General features: G+C 47.1%; 1 non-coding gene across 1 annotated transcript; it reads right to left on the reverse strand.

Moving 5' to 3' along the window:
* Positions 1–349: 349 nt before the first annotated feature.
* On the reverse strand, positions 350–507 carry LOC121601919. The gene has a single exon (XR_006006224.1). It is a non-coding gene; the product is annotated as a 5.8S ribosomal RNA (ribosomal RNA).
* Between the last annotated feature and the right edge of the window lie 5,530 nt (positions 508–6,037).

Here is a 6,037-nt window from a genome sequence, read left to right on the forward strand (position 1 = left end):
GGTAGCGCAACGCCGTGTATGGGCCACATGAGTTACAGCGACTTAGCTTTCCGAATCCCTAGACGAGCCGACTTTAGCCTGGAGAGTAGACTGCCGGTGGCCATCGGGAACGACGTAGCATTAGTTCGAACCATGCGGCTTGACACACACCACAAACCCTACGCATCAAACACCACCAACACGAAACGCATCCAACATACGCTCGAGAGTGTCCACTTTCAACGCCCGAGGACCCGCAGACGGGGACCAAGCACGTCATTATGCACAGCGACCGCCCAGTGCGTCGGATGACCCGGGCACCTTCGCGGACGGCCACTGTAGTTAACTAAATGAGACTTTGGTAATTAGTAGGCACTCAAGAATGTGTGCATCGGTCGGGATTAAACGTCCGATGCGCCATATGCGTTCAACTTATCAATGTTCATGTGTCCTGCAGTTCACATTATGACGCGCATTTAGCTGCGGTCTTCATCGATCCATGAGCCGAGTGATCCCCTGCCTAGGGTTTAAAGAGTGCCTTTCGGCGCCGAGTGGCGTAACCGCGTTCAAAGTTTGGTATGCAACACACTCGACCTGCAACAATGGGTTACTCAAACTTGTACAAGTACAAGTGTTGTCTCTTACGAGACGTCTTGATATGCTCTCTACAAAAGCGTGCGCTAGAGTAGGTACAAATTAATGCACGTCCCAGATAGTGACGATCTCTGGGAGGAAGAACCTTAAGGAACTTCCCGCACACATCAAGACTAGGGTTTGGGCGTGTCCATGCCGGCGCCGAGTACAAGTTACCGCGTTCAAAGTTTGGTAAGCAGCGCACTCGACCTCCAACACAACACGTCCCGTGTCTTGATATGCTCTCTACAAAAGCGTGCGCTAATGCAGGTACAAATTAATGTACGTCCCAGATAGTGACGATCTCTGGGAGGAAGAACCTTAAGGAACTCCCCGCACATATCAAGACTTATAGGTGAGAACGGCCAATCACCTATTTCTCTTAGTAAAACTCACAACTCATTCCTTGGGTTTGGAAGTGTCCATGTCGGTGCCGAGTACAAGTTACCGCGTTCAAAGTTTGGTAAGCAGCGCACTCGACCTCCAACATAACACTTCACGTCTTGATATGCTCTCTACAAAAGCGTGCGCCTATGTAGGTACAAATTAATGTACGTCCCAGATAGTGACGATCTCTGGGAGGAAGAACCTTAAGGAACTCCCCGCACATATCAAGAATTATAGGTAACGCTGCCAATTACCTGTTTCTCTTAGTAAAACTCACAACTCATTCCTTGGGTTTGGAAGTGTCCATGTCGGTGCCGAGTACAAGTTACCGCGTTCAAAGTTTGGTAAGCAGCGCACTCAACCTCCAACATAACCCTTCACGTCTTGATATGCTCTCTACAAAAGCGTGTGCCTATGTAGGTACAAATTAATGTACGTCCCAGATAGTGACGATCTCTGGGAGGAAGAACCTTAAGGAACTCCCCGCACATATCAAGAATTATAGGTAACGCTGCCAATTACCTGTTTCTCTTAGTAAAACTCACAACTCATTCCTTGGGTTTGGAAGTGTCCATGTCGGTGCCGAGTACAAGTTACCGCGTTCAAAGTTTGGTAAGCAGCGCACTCAACCTCCAACATAACCCTTCACGTCTTGATATGCTCTCTACAAAAGCGTGTGCCTATGTAGGTACAAATTAATGTACGTCCCAGATAGTGACGATCTCTGGGAGGAAGAACCTTAAGGAACTCCCCGCACATATCAAGAATTATAGGTAACGCTGCCAATTACCTGTTTCTCTTAGTAAAACTCACAACTCATTCCTTGGGTTTGGAAGTGTCCATGTCGGTGCCGAGTACAAGTTACCGCGTTCAAAGTTTGGTAAGCAGCGCACTCGACCTCCAACATAACCCTTCACGTCTTGATATGCTCTCTACAAAAGCGTGCGCTAATGTAGGTACAAATTAATGTACGTCCCAGATAGTGACGATCTCTGGGAGGAAGAACCTTAAGGAACTCCCCGCACATATCAAGAATTATAGGTAACGCTGCCAATTACCTGTTTCTCTTAGTAAAACTCACAACTCATTCCTTGGGTTTGGAAGTGTCCATGTCGGTGCCGAGTACAAGTTACCGCGTTCAAAGTTTGGTAAGCAGCGCACTCAACCTCCAACATAACCCTTCACGTCTTGATATGCTCTCTACAAAAGCGTGCGCCTATGTAGGTACAAATTAATGTACGTCCCAGATAGTGACGATCTCTGGGAGGAAGAACCTTAAGGAACTCCCCGCACATATCAAGAATTATAGGTAACGCTGCCAATTACCTGTTTCTCTTAGTAAAACTCACAACTCATTCCTTGGGTTTGGAAGTGTCCATGTCGGTGCCGAGTACAAGTTACCGCGTTCAAAGTTTGGTAAGCAGCGCACTCAACCTCCAACATAACCCTTCACGTCTTGATATGCTCTCTACAAAAGCGTGTGCCTATGTAGGTACAAATTAATGTACGTCCCAGATAGTGACGATCTCTGGGAGGAAGAACCTTAAGGAACTCCCCGCACATATCAAGAATTATAGGTAACGCTGCCAATTACCTGTTTCTCTTAGTAAAACTCACAACTCATTCCTTGGGTTTGGAAGTGTCCATGTCGGTGCCGAGTACAAGTTACCGCGTTCAAAGTTTGGTAAGCAGCGCACTCGACCTCCAACATAACCTTCACGTCTTGATATGCTCTCTACAAAAGCGTGCGCTAATGCAGGTACAAATTAATGTACGTCCCAGATAGTGACGATCTCTGGGAGGAAGAACCTTAAGGAACTCCCCGCACATATCAAGAATTATAGGTAACGCTGCCAATTACCTGTTTCTCTTAGTAAAACTCACAACTCATTCCTTGGGTTTGGAAGTGTCCATGTCGGTGCCGAGTACAAGTTACCGCGTTCAAAGTTTGGTAAGCAGCGCACTCGACCTCCAACATAACACTTCACGTCTTGATATGCTCTCTACAAAAGCGTGCGCTAATGCAGGTACAAATTAATGTACGTCCCAGATAGTGACGATCTCTGGGAGGAAGAACCTTAAGGAACTCCCCGCACATATCAAGACTTATAGGTAGAACGGCCAATTACCTGTTTCTCTTAGTAAAACTCACAACTCATTCCTTGGGTTTGGAAGTGTCCATGTCGGTGCCGAGTACAAGTTACCGCGTTCAAAGTTTGGTAAGCAGCGCACTCGACCTCCAACATAACACTTCACGTCTTGATATGCTCTCTACAAAAGCGTGCGCTATGCAGGTACAAATTAATGTACGTCCCAGATAGTGACGATCTCTGGGAGGAAGAACCTTAAGGAACTCCCCGCACATATCAAGAATTATAGGTAACGCTGCCAATTACCTGTTTCTCTTAGTAAAACTCACAACTCATTCCTTGGGTTTGGAAGTGTCCATGTCGGTGCCGAGTACAAGTTACCGCGTTCAAAGTTTGGTAAGCAGCGCACTCGACCTCCAACATAACACTTCACGTCTTGATATGCTCTCTACAAAAGCGTGCGCTATGTAGGTACAAATTAATGTACGTCCCAGATAGTGACGATCTCTGGGAGGAAGAACCTTAAGGAACTCCCCGCACATATCAAGAATTATAGGTAACGCTGCCAATTACCTGTTTCTCTTAGTAAAACTCACAACTCATTCCTTGGGTTTGGAAGTGTCCATGTCGGTGCCGAGTACAAGTTACCGCGTTCAAAGTTTGGTAAGCAGCGCACTCGACCTCCAACATAACACTTCACGTCTTGATATGCTCTCTACAAAAGCGTGCGCCTATGTAGGTACAAATTAATGTACGTCCCAGATAGTGACGATCTCTGGGAGGAAGAACCTTAAGGAACTCCCCGCACATATCAAGACTTATAGGTAACGGCCAATTACCTGTTTCTCTTAGTAAAACTCACAACTCATTCCTTGGGTTTGGAAGTGTCCATGTCGGTGCCGAGTACAAGTTACCGCGTTCAAAGTTTGGTAAGCAGCGCACTCAACCTCCAACATAACACTTCACGTCTTGATATGCTCTCTACAAAAGCGTGTGCCTATGTAGGTACAAATTAATGTACGTCCCAGATAGTGACGATCTCTGGGAGGAAGAACCTTAAGGAACTCCCCGCACATATCAAGAATTATAGGTAACGCTGCCAATTACCTGTTTCTCTTAGTAAAACTCACAACTCATTCCTTGGGTTTGGAAGTGTCCATGTCGGTGCCGAGTACAAGTTACCGCGTTCAAAGTTTGGTAAGCAGCGCACTCGACCTCCAACATAACACTTCACGTCTTGATATGCTCTCTACAAAAGCGTGCGCTAATGCAGGTACAAATTAATGTACGTCCCAGATAGTGACGATCTCTGGGAGGAAGAACCTTAAGGAACTCCCCGCACATATCAAGAATCATAGGTAACGCTGCCAATTACCTGTTTCTCTTAGTAAAACTCACAACTCATTCCTTGGGTTTGGAAGTGTCCATGTCGGTGCCGAGTACAAGTTACCGCGTTCAAAGTTTGGTAAGCAGCGCACTCACCTCCAACATAACACTTCACGTCTTGATATGCTCTCTACAAAAGCGTGCGCTAATGCAGGTACAAATTAATGTACGTCCCAGATAGTGACGATCTCTGGGAGGAAGAACCTTAAGGAACTCCCCGCACATATCAAGACAAATAGTTAAGAACGGCCAATCACCTGTCTCTCTGCGAGACGTGTATAAAACACTGAATATAACTCACAACTTAACCCGTAAGTAGGGAAGTGTCCATGTCGGCGCCGAGTGCAAGTTACCGCGTTCAAAGTTTGGTAAGCAGCGCACTCGACCTCCAACATAACCTTTCCCGTCTTGATATGCTCTCTACAAAAGCGTGCGCTAATGCAGGTACAAATGAATGTACGTCCCGGATAGTGACGATCTCCGGGAGGAAGAACCTTAAGGAACTCCCCGCACATATCAAGACCAATAGTTAAGAACGGCCAAGCACCAGTTAGGGAGTGCGTGTAGGCGCCGAGTACAAGTTACCGCGTTCAAGTTTGGTATGCAACGCACTCGACCACCAACACAACACGTCCCGTCTTGATATGCTCTCTACATAAGCTTACGCAAATGCAGGTACAAATGAATGTACGTCCCGGATAGTGACGATCTCCGGGAGAGAGAACCTTAAGGAACTCCCCGCACATATCAAGACTGAGGTTTTGCCGTGCATGTCAGCGCCGAGTGCAAGTTACCGCGTTCAAAGTTTGGTAAGCAGCGCACTCGACCTCCAACATAACACTCCAACCTCGTTATAACTCATTATAACCACGTTAATGATCCTTCCGCAGGTTCACCTACGGAAACCTTGTTACGACTTTTACTTCCTCTAATCATCAAGTTCGGTCAACTTCGGCCGTGCCAACTGCAACTCACGAAGGAATCGCGGAAGGTGTGCCTCCAGAGACCTCACTAAATAATCCATCGGTAGTAGCGACGGGCGGTGTGTACAAAGGGCAGGGACGTAATCAGCGCTAGCTAATGACTAGCACTTACTAGAAATTCCAGGTTCATGGGGACCATTGCAGTCCCCAATCCCTACTAAATGAGCATTTGGGTGATTTCCCGTTCCTCTCGGAATGGGGGCGCCATAAGGCGAGAACACGCTGCTGCTCACATTGTAGCACGCGTGCAGCCCAGAACATCTAAGGGCATCACGGACCTGTTATCGCTCAATCTCATCTTGCTAAACACAAGTTGTCCCGCTAAGCAGGGCAAACTAAGTGACGGGCACCCGTGAGGACACCCGCCACTCCTAACGTCAGGTGCGCCCGGAGGCACACTACTGACAGCGTTCTAGTTAGCTTGACTGAGTCGCGTTCGTTATCGGAATTAACCAGACAAATCATTCCACGAACTAAGAACGGCCATGCACCACTACCCTTAAGTTTGAGAAAGAGCTATCAATCTGTCTTACCTCAATAAGTTCGGACCTGGTAAGTTTTCCCGTGTTGAGTCAATTA

The sequence above is a fragment of the Anopheles merus genome, unplaced genomic scaffold (assembly GCF_017562075.2).
Source record: "Anopheles merus strain MAF unplaced genomic scaffold, AmerM5.1 LNR4000226, whole genome shotgun sequence".
NCBI classification, from domain to species: Eukaryota; Metazoa; Arthropoda; class Insecta; order Diptera; family Culicidae; genus Anopheles; species Anopheles merus.